We start from the raw sequence: 17,309 nt of genomic DNA, 5'->3' as shown, positions 1-17,309 counted from the left end.
ACGTCCTTGTTGGCAATAGATTTTTCTTGATTTCTGTCCCAACTTTTTTTTTCTTGCACATCCTGATTCTTCTTAGGAATATTCTTGTTCGAGACAAGATCAAGGATTAAATATGAATACTTCTCTTAACGAATATTTGAATCATGGTTCTATTATGAGGTAATCGCCCCTTTTATTAAACTCAATTCAAGGAGATATTTCTATCTCAAATTACAGTTCTTACTATATACGGTGTCGATCAATAATATTGATGTCGGATACTTGCAAGTAAAAATATTTTGGCGGGAGAAATTAATCATGATTCTAGTAAAACCAACTATTGCATTAACAATGGAGATTGAAAGTCCAAGTTGTCATGCACAGAGAGATAAGTAAACACAGGTTTGTGCCTCTGATCAGAAATGATCGAAACAGAGATCAAATTTAGAGGAAATATGAAATATGATGACAAGCACCACCACATACACTAAGATGAACTAATTAATGAACTCGATCAATATTCATCATTAAGTTGCCTCATTGATTATTATTAGAAGATCAGTGAAGAACTCAATCATATTATTCTTGTCCCAGAAGAGTGAGCAGAAACTTCTTGTAATCTCCAGAAACTTCCTTAGCCACTGAATGCTCAAGATGCTCACTGTTCCTCTTGTAATACAGATCTTTTACATGCTTCAAATCCTTCTCAGCCCTTGTCACGATGACACGTGTCAGTGCATCCTCATAATTCCCTATCCTCTTAATCGCATTTCGAAGAACCTATAAAGATACAAGTAAGAATTTTTCCACCTAGGTTAATCTGTTAATCTTATAACAAAAGAAACTAACGTTGTTAATTACAAACATAATTATACCTTTTCATAGTACTCTTGATGGTCATTGATGCAACGAATGACAGTGTGAACTGCCTTGAGGAAATCATCAGATGCATCATCCAGCAATTTCTGCACAAATAAAATCAAGAAATAATTATAACTAGTATGAGGAAAAATTAAAAAATAATAAATATAATCAAGAGATAATTATTGAACCTTAGTGATGGAAGTTCCATGATCGTCTCTATAGCGATTGAAAGTTGCAACAAGTTGAGTGTTGCTTCTGGTAGTGAGAATCCTTACAACCTCTTTGTGATTGCCACTCTTGTATTTGAGAGCATCATGAAGAATGTTAGCTTCAGTTTGTGCCAACCTCGCATTTATTTCATCACCTTCGTACCTGTATGAGCTCACCAACCCTACCAAAAGCTGCTCAAAACACTCAACTAAGATTGATACTTTTTTACTCACCCATTCACTTCAACAACATATTTATATGTACAAGGAAAAATAACATTCCCATCCCTATCCTTTTTTCTTTTTGTCAAAGACCTGTCCCTATACTTTAATGAGAGAATCACATCCAAGAACTTGATGGGAAACTTATTCTTAGACAATAACTAAGAACAAGTTTAATTCAAGAAAAAAACAAGTCTATATTCCTGTTTTAATAATAATTCACTTCATATTGAGTCCTTGTCTGCAAATAATTTTTTTGCTAGTCCTTAAATGTGATTCTCCCTGCTTTAATCATGTTTTGTTATTAGTTCTGTTTATTTTCATCCTTTCTATTTATTGTCTGCAATATAATGTTAGTCCTTTCGATTTTTTTTTTTAAATTACCTTTAAGGACCATGAGCTAGCAACAATATTTATTTTGCAGACATATGAACTAAACACAATTCACGGTTCACCATTCATCTAGAAAGTGGATCCAAACCAGTTTTCCAGATCATCTTATAATTTGAACTGTGTTAAGTCTACATTAGCAAGATAAAACACACCATTTATTTGGTGCCGTCACATGGTCCTTGTGGGTACTGTTTAAATTGCAAATGAATTAAATAGAATGGATAATATGAACAATGAAAATAAATTATAAGGACTAAAAAGAAGACACAATAAAAGTATAAGTATGTGGACTGATAGTTTTCCTATATGAATAGCTAATAATCTCGAGTTTCAGACTTAAATTTACATTTAGGAGATCTTTAATATACATTATTATACATAGCCCCAATTAATTAAATAAAACTTGCCTGACGAAGATAACCAGTGGTATGAGAAGCAACATCTTCCAAAGAATGCTTATAACGATTGTGATAGGCTCGTCTCATAGCCAAGAGTTCTTCAGATGAATAGATACAAGAGATTTCCACAATGACACTGTAATCAACATTCTTGCTATTTCTACTGGCCACGTTTGCCAACACTGCATCTCGATCTCTTGGCTCCAATACCCATCGATACACAGCTCTCTGTTTTATTTCCAGATTAATTAAACTTGTAAATACACATAAGTGCGGAAAAGAAAAGTACTAACTTTAATAAATCTATATACAAAAAGCAATAAAATATGTTCTGTATGTCCTAGTTTATAGGACACTTCATCAAGAGATAATTTGATATGCCAAAATATAAGACACTTGAGTAAAAATAAGGTTTTATTTGTTAAACTTGTCACAATATTACCATTTCCTTTTTATTACATTTTCCCTCTATTTAGTGTTTCACAGATAAGGTTACATTAAATGAGAAGTATTTTGGAAAATTTACATTTGTGTTTTCAAAAAATAAAATTATAAAATGTATTCAATAAACTTAATTGATATGCATAATTTTGCCAAAAAAAATATTATAAAACTAGGATGAAGGGAGATGTACCACCCCAGCCTTTATTAAAAAATAAATTTTTAATTTTACACATATTTAAAAAAATTAATGTATGCATTATTACATTATCTCTCATTGTTTTAGTCTTTAAATAGGGATAATATTAAAAAAAACTTAATTAATGTACTCTATCAAGTGATCACTTATAACAAGGATCATTTATCTATTCAAGAAGATGCCATATAATAAAGACCCAAAAAAAATATACCTCAAAATCACCCGAGGGCTCAGACTCGAAGCGTTTGATTAGATTCTCTTCATAAAGTTGTTCATAGGATTGTCTGATTTGCTGAATTTGAAAAGTGTTTCAGTGACCCAATATTAATATTACTGCCTTCTCATCAGTGCCCCATCCTACAAAATTTAACTCCACATCAGTAATATTACATTTTCTCTTATATGAATGGATATATTCATATTGTGTGTAATGAAAATGATTTGGTGTGATTTAGTTGAGTTAAAAATTTTGTGGATAAAAAACCGCGTTAAAAAAACTTACTTTTATTTGGAACCCGCGACCTGACTTAAAATTTGAATAATAATTGTAGTATTTATTTATTTCCAGATTATTACTACCACTTTCATGAACAGCAATTTATGGAATCAAATGGAAGAGATTAAAGCCAATGGCATCAACACCTTCTTACGATAGATGGAGTTTTATCAGTTTAATTAATCAAGAGTTTCGGGTTTGAATCATAAAAACGTAATAGCATAGGTAATAGAGTTTTCACTCGAAAGAATCTCGTTTCAATTCAATTCACTAATGAATACAGAATAATTTGATTATATATATACAAGGTTTAGAGAGAAAGATCTTTTACACCCTTGAAGGCCTTGTGGAGAGCTTCAGCATCTTGAACAGGAGAAATTTCATTAGGAGCAATCAAGGTAGCCATTGATGAAATTGCTTCGAGCTTCTTTTCAGAGCTATATAGATTGAAGAAGATAAAAGTGATATGTGTTTTGGAAGAAACCGCAATTTATAAGCAAAACTGGCTTCATTGGAATCAACACCTGCTCAGGCTTGTCATGTGTTTGAAGAATTTTTTATTATTATATATAGTAATGTAATATATAATTAATGCAATTAATACTTAATTAATATATTGAATTCCTTAACTGCTAAGCACAAATAAAATAATGGCAAACTTGATATTCCCTTTTTCAATGTCTGAAGGTTGTTCCCTTGGAAAAATAAATATGCTGTTACGTATGGGTATGATGAGGTGTATTTTTGGTCCCTTACGGTTGCATGGGTGACATTTGGCAATTTTTCTATGTCAATAATTTTATTTATTCAATTATATTTTATTATTTACATGTTACTCCTTCTTCTGCTCAATATTATAAAACATTTTTAACCAAATTATATTCAAAAAATAGTTGTTTATCTTTAAAAATACACTCTTTACAAACGAGCATGTAGCTCAACTGGTAAAGGGTTATACTAACTAGTGATATTAAGTTTGAGTTTTGAAAATATAGCTGTGTTAAATACTCATTGGGAAAACTTTGTTGCCAATATGATCCTCATACATAATAGGTAATTGTATCAAAAATAACTACATATTCTTTTTCACGTTTACATTTATTTAATAAAGTATCTCAATTAAAAAAGCCTTATTAATTACCCCTTAATTAAGTGTATTTTTGAAAAAAAAAAAGCTTTATTACTTGCACCTTGAAAAGAACCAAAATTCTTACATTTTTTAACATTATACTTTACACCAAAAAATGCCTTATGATATTGAATGGAGAAAATAAACGGAATTAATATCCTATATATATATGTGTGTGTGAGTGTGTGTGTGTGTATAATACTCCCACTATTCCCTACACAAGGAACCTCTAACTATCTCACTAGAAACTAAGAAGATGTGGTTTAGTTATTTACTTTGTTTAAAAATAGAATAAACTTTCAATTTTACTTATACTTAACTGAAAATTTATATTGCATTCTCTCATAACTAGATGTTATACCCATGCAATGCACTGGAATATTAACCCCCATTTTTTGTTTAAAATAAATAAAAAAGATAATATTTTTAATGAGTTTATTTTTTAGAAAATAGACAAATATGTTATAAAATTTTAGTTGAGAGATGTAAAAAAAATGAAAAAAAAATCAACTCAAAACTTTCTAACCACAGTTATCTCTTTTCTAAAATTGAAGGCACTAAAATTTAAAATCCCACCTCTCAAACATTTTCATATAGTTTGTTGTTATTTTTTTTATAAGCAAAAAAATAATTTTTGAAAGATTATTTATGACATTTTTTTCTTAATTACTCTTCATTAAATGATAGTATCATTTCTGTCCAAAAAAATGATAGTATCATTAAATTAGGAGAAAATAAAATGTTAGTCACAAAACGTCTCAATTCAACCTTTTTTAATTTCAAACATAATTATCAGGATTGATCAATTTTTTACATTGTGTGAATTGATTAAAATTTACTTATATATAAAAATAAATGAGAATTAGTTGATTGATTTAAATAATAAAATATTATATTTGATACTTTATTATTTAAATTTGTATGTTATATAAAATTAATTATCTTATACATATACAAAATACAAATACAAATGATATATTTCTTACATTTGCAAAAAAAAAATATTAGATCACACACATATTATTTTTTATGAGTCTCGTATTTAGAAGCGCTTTTTACTATGGGTTCCACATCTATTTTTTTAATTTTTATTATGGGTTTCATATAAACTCTTAATATACAAAAACAAATTAAAAAAGAAAAGAAAAAAATAATAATACTGTTCATCCAACTGTTGATGAACAATACCATGGTATGCACTTTACGATATATATTGATGATTAATGAATTATGGATAATATTGAAAAACATAATTACCCTATCAAATGCCTTATACTCTCTCCATCATAAATTATAGCAAAATCTCATATACCAATAAACTTTATTAAAAACACTTTGCAACTTTATTTTTCTAAAACAATGAAAATATAAAATTTTAAAAATATCATTCATTTAATATATTAAAAAGAGAGTAGGATGGAAATTAAATAGAGATAGAAAGGATAATATTGAAATAAGATTATTTAATAAGATCTTAATATTTTCAAAATGATTTATATTTTGAGATGTCAATTTTTTTTAAAAAAATATTTTATAATTTAAGATGATTGAGAAGTATTAAGGACTAAAACATCCTTCTAGGATGTGCTCTAAAATAGGGACTGAAGAGAGTATTACTGTCTCTAGTCCATGACATTAATAATTACTTCATGTTTTTAAAAAGGTTGATTTAAATCTTGACATTTAAAAAAAGTATATATATCCTTATAATTATATTATGATTAAATATCCTATAAAAATTGATAAAAAAATAATCCACAATACTTTAATAAGAACAATTGAAATTCCAAGAACTATTTTTTACAAAGGAATAATAGATTACATAGGGTACAGTTGAAAAAAAAATATAACTATTCAAAAATCTATATCTTGGACAAAGAAAGTTTTCTATAAAATGTTTTTAAATGGATCAGGATTGGGGGAGCACTATGAATCACCTTATTCATATAAATCACGCTCCTTCCATTTGAAATTACAAGGCATTTTTTAACTAACTTCCACCACTAATAAAATAATTAACATAGTTAAAAACTAACTACTCTTTGAATGTTTTTATCCTTACAACTTAATTGCAAATAAATATGAAAACTGTATTAGTTTCAAATACTCTCTCCGTTAAAAAATATAAAATATTATTAAAAAAAATATAAGGCATCCTAAATCTTTTAAAGTGTAATTAATGATATTTTTCTAAAAATATTATTAATTAAAGGGTGTAATTTATAAAATTTTCTAATTGAAACATTCAATTAAATAAGTGTCAACATTTTTTTTTTGCCAATATATGTGTTAACAAGAAAAATATATAATTTTAAAGATAATTAACTAATTCATTGAAGGTATAATTAATTAATTTTATTAAAAGTCTCCTATAATGTTAAACGTAGTGAGTATTCATCAGCGACATTTTTTAAAAAGATCTCACTAATTATTCAAAGAAAACACCAAAATTGTTTACATTTTTAAACACGATTTGTCTAAAAATGCCCTCTGATTTTGAATGGAAGGGTGAATATGATGACATATTTAAAAATTTTGCAATGTACCAAAAAAAATGTCCAAAAATTGGAGGAAAAAAAAGGTGCTATATATATATATATGATTTTGAAAAATTAATTTACAAATGTGAACAAAAGGAAATTAGAGATTGAAAATCACGTGAAACATTTTGGAATGTTGTGGTTTCATTTTGCATTGAATTGATCAATTCGACCTATAATATAGAAAGCGGGGTATTCATAGCGTTTCAATGCCAATTAACCTGTCTTTATCCTGAACATGTCAGGACCTGGTCATTTTCGGCCCGAGAATTTTTGGGACGAGACACGGGTTATCTTCTATTATTGTGTGAAAAATCGGTGTCACTTTTTCTATAATACTTTTAAATGTGGAAGACCAAGTGCTTAAGAAAAACTATGAAATTAATATTGGGTAATTTGAAAATAACATTAATGAGATATATAATTAAGATTGAGGTCATATATATTTAGGACATGATAGGGAGTAATATTTTATGCCAAACTATATGATTAATTCCAATAATTAAAGATTAAAGATTAAATTAAAATAATATTTTCTTTTGTCCCCCCCCCCCCCACCCTTTCCCGTTAACTGCTTACTCCAACTCATGACTTCCAAGTTAAGGTAAAAGCACCCTAACCAGTAAGCCGCAAGCCTACAAGGCAATAGCAGCTTCAATTTGAAAGTACAAACTCTGAGTTTAGGAGAAGGCAAACATACATTGTAAGTGGGGTGGGTTTCTTTCCTCTGCTGTTTTTTTCTACTGTCTCTCCATTATAAATCTAAACTGTTTAAATTAAATTTGTATTTTTAAAAATTATTAAATTTAAATTTTTAAATCTAATTTAACGGTTCATATCTGTACTAATTTTTTCTTTTCTCTCCTTTGCAAGGGAGAAAAATTCAACTCCATTGTAAGTTGCACAGGATGTTAGGAGCATCAGGGAACGGAGTCAAGAGATTGAACTCGATTCAAAAACACACAGCAAATACAGAGCGCAGAGGAATGGAAGAGACAAAAGAGACGAGGGTAAGTTATTGTAGAATGCAGAAAAGTTAGAACGTATTCTCTCAAGCCTCTCTTATGAACCAGCCATTTGGTGATAATGTGTAGATCGTGCATCATCTTCAAAATGACAATAGAAATGTTACACTTATGGCCAGTTTTATTATGTGCAAAAACCCAGCCTTTCTAAATATTCTCATAAAGCCCTCACTTTGATTTGGGCTTGTAGTTTGGGTTTTGATCCATCAAGATGGACAACCCCGCATTAACAAAACCCACCTTTATTAATCAATAATCATGCCTCACACCCATTGAGTGAGTATGGTATAAATGTTAACGATTTGAGCCTCTTAAGCATTTTCAAAGTTCAATTCCTCAAGATGTGTATAGAAAAATATCGCTTGGGGGAAGAAAAACCCTTGAATATGCTTAGATTTCTTGTAGGATTAGTTTTACAGCTGGCTACTATGAAAATACCTTAGCCAATCCCAAAAAAAAAAAAAAACTATGCCTTAAACCTAATACATCACTACAAAAAATATGTGAACTTTTTGTCACTGTTAAAAGTTGTCATCAAAACTATATATTTTTAGCAGCGACTAATCAAACTCGCCACCAAAAGTCACTTTTACCGACGACTTTGATTTGTCGCCGCTAAAAGTTCACTTTTGGCGGCGACATTTTGTCGCCACCAAAAGTATTTTTATAAAAAATAAATTAAAAATTAAAAATAATTAATATAATTTACTTTTGGCGGCGACATTTGTTGCCACCAAAAGCGTTTTTACAAAAAATAATTTAAAAATTAAAAATAATTAATATAATTTACTTTTTTGTTACTATCAAAAGTATTTTTATAAAAAATAATTTAATAAAATTATTCAAAATATATTTATGAAATTAAATTTCTTTTTTATGTATAGAATTAGAAATAAATTATATATAGGAATGTGAAATAAAAAAAATAGTTAAAGTGTGCTAAGTTTAATTATTAATTTTTTTTTAATTTTATATTATTCATAATCATTTTTTAGACATATATAGCTCATATTTTTAGGAATTATGTTATTAAGCTAGTATTTTAATATGATAAATTTAAATCTTAATGGGTTATTACTTCAATTATAATTAGGTTAAGTTATACATAAATTATTACTTACAATCAAATACATAAATGGCATTAGGAAGTTAAAGTTGTACAAATATCGTGAGATACTAATGATATTATAGATTACTTAGCATATTGAGTACTTTATGCTTAGCTTGATAAACATATGGTATTTACTTCTTCTATTGAGCTCCAATGACTTTTGGACAAGGATTTCATGTAATTCCTCCTAGTATATTTAGGTTTTTATTGCTATAATAACATTTTATAACTAATTATTACTAAGAATAATATGAATAACTACTCAAATCCACCTTTCTATAAGATTGAAGATGATTAGATGTTAACTAGATTGATCAAACAGAGATTCTTGTAATTATCATATATTGCAAAAGTTATTAGTATTCATTTTCAAAATTACTCAAAATGACTATTAACAAAATTTATGTGGTTAAAATTAATTTTTTTATTAAAATAATTTTTTTAAGATATTGAAAAATTATCTATAAAATATATTTTTATTAAAAGAGTGGGAAATATTTAGCTATTTTGAGAGAAGATAAAAATTTAATCATTTAGTTTATCAATTTTTGAGAAAAATATGGAGAAGAAAAAAGTAAAAGATATTTAACATAAAATAATATAATACATATTTATAAATAAATTATATACTTAATAATTTTCATTTAAAAAATAAAAATATAATTTAAAATTTATTACAATGTATATAAGAATATTATTTTAATATTTAAAAATTTTTTATTTTAAGTTCATTTCCTAAAAAAATAATATTTATTGGTAAAAAAATAATATTTTATTAAAATTATAATTTAAATATTCATATAAATCATTTTGTCATATTAATAATTGAAAATAAAATATAATATATGTATATCTTTTTAATCATATATTATTTGATATATGTGTATGCAGTTACATAATATATATTTAATTTCGCATATAATAACTGCAGGTACATTTCAGTTCAACTCCCAAAAAAGAGTTTAAAGCCCCAAACATTTTTGGATTTATAGTTTAAGAAAAAAATTATCTTTTAACCCTATAAAGTACTGTATTAAAAAAATACGACATTTTGGTTTTCTCAAGATGAAATTAATAAAGTTCTCCCAACAATATCCTTAATTATGAGTACAATTAATAATATTTTCTAATTTAAATATCTTATTAAATAAGAATAAATATGAAAAGAGAATATAATTTTGAAGACAATGTTATTGACGATGTTATTCAATTAAAAATACCTTACAATATTAGTAGATTTATTACTAAATGATTATTTTAGCCACATGCTAACTTGCCATAAACTAAACATATAGATGTATGAGTATGTATATATTCATGAAACTATCTATTCATTCATAATTAATTTTTTATATATTTACAAGTTATCTTCCTTAAATTCACAACTAACTTTCCATAAATTATTAATGATCTTCTATTGGTATTTCAATAATTAGAAGTATTTTAATTGCAAATGAAGAATATGATTCTTCTTTAATTCAATATTTTGTGATATTTAATTGTCATTAATATCTTTATACAAGGTCTCTAATTGTCATTTTCTCTAGTTCAAGTTGTCTTAATGTATCAAAAATCATTAAATGCTTATTTCAAAATCAAGAAGCAAAGAGAGATAAACAAGGAAAAATTTGGAAAAAAAAATTAATTTGAAGCATATTTAATGAGAAAAACTAATTTAACTAATTTTTTTTAATATATACTCCATGAGCTAAGTAATTGTGACTTACGAGCGTGCTTCATACCGGAGGTAACATCATGTTTGAAATCAACATGAAATAATTGGCTACCCTTGACAGGGAATATGGTTAGAGGTGTTTGATATCTTGCTAACAATTGGATAGAGATATAGATTTAAGAGTTTGTTTTTAGATTTTTTAGATTTTAAATCGTCTTCATGAATTATATTATATATGGCTTTTACATATTTAGATTTTGTTGTCAGACCAAAAAATATTTTTTTTACAAAATTATGTTTTTAACCATCAGCAAAATAATAGAAAGCCTATTAGTTTTTAAAATCTAAAGTAAAAATGTTAATACAAAAAACATACTCATTCTATTCAAAAATATAAAATATTTTTGACCGAATCTCACCTCATAATAAAGTAGTTACCTACTTTTTAACTAATCCTATTTTTTCATATTTACTCCTATTAAATACTCTACAATAAATATAAAATTATTATTAATAAGGGCATTTTTGAAAAAAAAATAATGATTACACTTCGAAAGACTAAAAATACTTTATATTTTTAAACATTCAACTCCTTAAAAAATACTTTACATATTTTTAAACGAAGAAAGTAGTTGTTAGTTTAATTATGCAATAATAAGTACACTAACTTTAGCTTAGTGATTAATAATTTCAGTTTACTTGTTAACAACATACCTATCTATAGCTTCATTTTAGTTATGTAGTAATTAATGTGGTTAGAACTAGACTGACATTATTAAACATTTGAACAGCTCATGGTACTAGTTCACTGACTTGTGGACCATGGTTTGGTCTCAATGAAGTTCAAAAATTATGTATGAAAAATAAAAATATTTTAGACAATATTTAACTATATTCTTATCACAAATATCAAATTTATTGTCAATTGCACAAACACTATAATAAACTATTTATTATCAATTACAAGTAATTAAAATAATTGAACATGCCACAATAATTGTCTAGTCAAACAAACATAAATGTTTATTATTAACTAAACCATTAATAAATTATCAAATACATATGTAACACTTAAAGAAAAACCACCCACAAAACAAATAAAAATACAAAATAACATAATTTTCAGTTATTGGTTTTTGAAAAAAAAAACTGATTTTTGGTTGGTTTTACTGGCAACCAGTTCACTTTTAACGTATTTTGGGAGGTTGACCGGAACAAATCATAGGCCAATTCTTAGTCAAACTAGCCGATTTAATCCAGTTTTGACAACAATGATAATAGCTACACTTTTTATATTAATAACAATAATTTTTCATTTGTTGTTAACAGTTTTAATTTATTTTTAACAACCACATTTTTTATTATTTTGTAAAGAGTCATGACATAATTTTACAAAAAAAATTATGTCAAATAAGTCTTTAGAAACTTTAGAGTAGCTGCCACATTTTATGGTACTCCTTTATTATATCTAAGGATTTATTTGTCATTTATCTACACTTTTTTATGTCTTAAGAGGATTATTCAAATTTATTTCTTTGGCCAAACAATTTTAACTTTTAGCTAGGTAAATCAAGTAAATTTTTAAAATGAAAATAAAATTTCTCCTTTTTTGAATGGGCGCACACATATATATGCATGTATATGTGTGTATATATATATATATATATTACCTGGTATTATTTATTATTTAATGGTATGGTAACTTCAAACCCATTTCTTACATATCTTATTTTATTTTGTCACACTAGATGCATCTCATTAAGTTCAGTCCATTTAGAGATTTTTCAGAGACAGAATGACAAAGAATATTGCAATATATTACTATGTCATAAACTTTTATTTAATTCCAATTTTTATTATTTTTTCTCCTAAACTAATTTCAAGTTCTCATGCTACCATACCAAATTCTTTTATGATTTCTCCATGCATCGCAATGCAATTAAGGAAGAAAAGTCCATTTTTAATTATTTTTTCTAATAAAGGACAGTAATTGGTGTAGTTAACATTATCTTTAGCTGGCACATAGGGTGGGAATAGATCAAAGCTCTATCAAAAACTTACGTTCAAGCCTACTTCAACTCAACCTATAATCTATTTGCTAAATAGACTTAGGTTAAATTCCAGCATTTAATTAGGTCAGGTATTTTTTTTTGAAGTCTAACCTACAAGTCTAACAAGCTGGCCTATTTACACACACATTATGTAATATATCACACACATCATTTTCACCCTTTGATTTTGAGTCAATCTATTCTTTTTTTTTTGTTTCTAATTATGTTTTTAATCGGATTGGACTTATATATAATTTTAATGTTATTACTTTATTTTTGTATTGTATTGTAGTTTATAAGTCCTTTTAATTATTATATATTGTAATTGATAAATTAAGTTATATATTATATCCTAATAGTTTTAAAGTATATTTGAAATGTTTAAAACTAAAATTAAACCTATTTAAAAGGTTTACATTTAAGTAGAAAAGCTTTTATGCTTGAGTAATTAAAAAAGTCTTATACGGGTTTCAGGTCAGGTTTAAGCCTCTAACTTATCATACAAGCTCAAATGAATTTGATTAAAAGTCTAACTCGGTCTAGCATATTTCCACCCTTACTAGCACATTACTTGTTTCAATGAAAATAAGAAATAAATCTCCCACATTTTTCTTTCTGTGCATAACATTAATTTTTTTCCATGATTTGTCAACTTCTTGTGTTTTTTAAAAAATTAAATTTCGTATTTTTAATTATTTTTTACCGTTAAATTGGTTTGATAGGCAAAACCATAGAATTACTACAACACGGCAACAAACTAATAACAGTTGGATCCAGTGAAAATGATTTAATTATTTTTAAACAAAATAATCATTATTTGATATATATTCAATCATATATGATATTTGTCTCTGGTTTTTCGGAAGCACGTCGTCTCAGCGTCGTTAAATCATGCCCGTCTAAATAATCTGCTGGCTCATAATGCATCACATCAATAGCTTTTTCAAAAAAGAAAATAACGGCCCAAAACAAAAAATTGAAGATAGCTTGAGTTCCGAAATTTTTTAAAAAGTTTGATTGTTGCATTTAATAATTTCAATTATAGATTAAGAGTGATATTTAGAATTTAAATATTTTAGTTACAATTAAAATTTTTGAATTTGTAATTATTTAAAATACAATATTTATAAATTATTTTGAAAAAATATCAAAGACTTGAGTGTTACTCCCTCAAGGCATTTTTTAATGAGTTAAATGTTTAAAAATGTAAATCATTTTTAGTCTTTTGAGGTGTAATCATTGCCTTTTTTTTAAAATGTCCCTGTTGATAATGACTTTATATTTATTATAGGGTGTTTAATATGGATAAATATAAAAAAATAGAGTTAGTTTAAAAGTAACTAATTACTTCATTGGAATGTGAGATTCAGTTAAATTTTTTTTTTATATTTTTAAATAGAGGGAGTATTAAATTCATCCTTTAGAACAAAACTATTATTCTCCATTTTAAAAAAAATGCTTGAATAATGAACAGTTTATTTTCAAATTTCTGATACTGTCATCCCCTTTTTAAAAGCCTTGGAAAATCTGAATTTACAATTATTTGAATAAATATTTATGATTTATTTTTTATAAAATTATCAGATATTTTAATTGTTATTAAATCTCTCTTTTAAGATTTAACTTCATCTCTCCTTTTAAAAATATATTAGTGAACAGTCTAATTTTAAATTTTTAATATTGTCATTCTCCTTTTTTAAAAGCCTTGTAAAACATTTAAATTTTAGATGTCGCTCTCAATATACAATTGGAATTCTCATATGCTACAATCAATTTTTACAACTCATTTTAAAAAAAAAATTGTCAGAAATCTAAATGTCGCTAATTTTTATTTTTTGGGGTTTTTCTGTCATTCTCATTTTTTAAAAAAGTCTTGTGACGTGGCATATTATGGGCGAACAGATTATTTAAACTGGCAGGATTTAAAGACGCTGAGAAGATCGGCACCCGGTTTTTCCAGGGAAAAAATTGAGGGACTCATGTAATTAATTATATACATACCATATAATGAAGTTTATTATACCGGAACCAGAAAATTTAGATAACGTGGCAAAATTTGTGCCAGTTAATTTCAAAAATTTAAGAAATGTAATTTTGAATATTTATAAAATTACTTTACAGGTAAACTTTATTAAAATTGAATACAAAATAAATAATATATATAGATGTATCATAATATTATTTAAAATAAAAATAAAACTATCTTAATACAAACAAGTTTTTTATCGAACCTATACACTATTAGAATTGAAATTTTTTATTTTTTCTTAAATAAATTTAGAACAATTGTCTCTTATTAGAGAATATATCATCAATATCTGTTAGAGAATAAAAACCACAAATTGATTTGAAAAACTTTAAATTATTTTATCTATTCCATAAAATTTATACTTCCTCTGTTTAAAAATGTAAGACATTTTTTTAGGAGTTGGATGTTTAAAAATGTAAGGCATTTTTAGTCTTTCAAGGTATAATTATTGTCTTTTTTAAAAATGCCTCTGTTGATAATAATTTTATATTTATTATAGGGTGGTTAAGAGGGGTAAATATGAAAAGATAGGGTTAGTTTGAAAGTGGGTAACTACTTTTATTAGGAAGTAAGATTTGATTAAAAATGCCTCACATTTTTTAATAGAGGGAGTATTTAAAATCAATAAGATATATATATATATATATATATATATGTTGCACAAGATCTTAATTTGGAGTCTATATAAATCTAGAAAATGTCTTTAGGATAGCTACCCTAATTGGACTTAATAATATTTGATCTCACTTAATTAGATATCCATAAAACTATATATTTTTAAATACACATATATGATTTTGGGTCAAAAAAAATTTAAGGGGCTAGTGAAATTAACTTTTTTAAAAAGAAAATAAAATTTTAGAAAGGGCAAGTGAATATTTGATAAGGAAGGCGAATAAAAAATTAAAGGGTAACATATAATTTTTCCTTCCCGTGAGGCAAACATATATCAGTAAATTAAAATATACATTAGTTAAATTTATGAGTATTTAAATCCTTATACTAAAAATTCCCAAAAAAAAAAAAACAAGAAGAAAAGAAAACGAATGCACCAAATTCATTCTCCTTTCACGTGTCATGTCTCTTTTTCCTATCATTAAGCTTTCAAACATGTCATTTCTATTCTAGAAGATAAAACATCAATTAGCTATGGACTCTAATTAGCTCTCTCTCTCTCTCTCTCTCTCTCTCTCTTCTCAATCGGAAAATTCAAATCCCTCAAGTTCTGTTGTTTTAACGGATGATAATTCACACCCTCAAGTTCTGTTGTTTTGACGGATGATAATTCAAGCGTCTGTCTACTTGCCATCAAAAAACAAAAGAACTAAGGCAATGTTTTATAGTGTTTTAAAAGTAGTTTTCTATTCTTTAAAATAAAAAATATATTTGGTAATATATTTTTAAAAAGAACTAAATATTATTTTGAAAAATAAAAAAATAAAAATATTTTTTAAGTGTTATGTGATTATTGTTTTGAAGAACAAAAAAATAAAAAAATACCTATTTTCATTATTCTTTTGTTCTCATAACATGTTATACAAAACACTAAATCTTAAAACAATAAAATAAAAATAATTTCAAACAGGCTTTAATGCTCCCTCAGTTAAAAAATGTAAGGCATTTTAACAAAATCTCACCCCAATAAAGTAGTTATTTGTCTTTAAACTAATTCTATATTTTTATATTTACCCTTATTTAATAGAATATTTCACCTTAAAAAATAAAAGTTATCTATTCAATAGGGGCACTTTTAAAAAAAGTACTAATTATACTTTAAAAGATTAAAAATAGCTTATATTTTTAACATTTAACTTCTCAAAAAATCTCTTATATTTTTGAATGGAGAGAGTGTATATATATATATATATATATATTTGGCTAAAAAATATATATTATTGAAACCCGCATAAAAAATCATTTACTCCGTTATTAGTTGTTTACATTTATTTTTGGGAGAATGAAAAGTAAGGACTTTGTAAAAAATTAATATTAAATCAAGACTTTTACTACTGAAATATGGGAGAAGGAGTACTAAATTTAGGAATGCTAGTGTTAAAAAATCCTAATTCGACATTAATGTTCTTATGAGTCCTTATTTGCCATCCTCCTTTTATTTTTTTTTCAGACCATTTCCCAGTTTGTTAAATGTTACAAAAATATAGCTCTTGATATACGGAACATAGAAATATTATACACAAATAACTTTAAATTTCAAAATTAAATTAATAAATTAAAAAAATTAATCATGTAAGGGATTGCTGGCTTTAAGTTTTGATTTTACAATGCTTCATGTTGTTCTTTACATATGCTGAAACAGTTGTTGTCATGTTCCTGTGTAAAGAATCAATTCCTTTGTCAAATACAGAATATGCTTGATGCTAGCTAGAATACACACATGACCCATATTTATAGGGAAGGAAATTTTGGTGCTAACTGGTTGGCTAATTGAAGTTTATTATGGGAATGTGGACTATAGGTTTTGAGTGAGCCTCTTAAAGATTTACTTGATTTACTGTATGGAGATGGACTGGACTTAACTTGCCCACGA

At 26.1% G+C, this 17,309-nt stretch overlaps 1 pseudogene; it reads right to left on the bottom strand.

Moving 5' to 3' along the window:
- Positions 1–406: 406 nt before the first annotated feature.
- Positions 407–3,631, bottom strand: LOC129312464 (annexin-like protein RJ4; annotated as a pseudogene).
- Positions 3,632–17,309: the final 13,678 nt, after the last annotated feature.

Source organism: Prosopis cineraria, unplaced genomic scaffold (genome assembly GCF_029017545.1).
Source record: "Prosopis cineraria cultivar Desert tree isolate PC_DT_omini unplaced genomic scaffold, ASM2901754v1 PC6, whole genome shotgun sequence".
In the NCBI taxonomy this organism is placed as follows: Eukaryota; Viridiplantae; Streptophyta; class Magnoliopsida; order Fabales; family Fabaceae; genus Prosopis; species Prosopis cineraria.
This window is presented reverse-complemented; position numbering and strand designations above follow the sequence as displayed.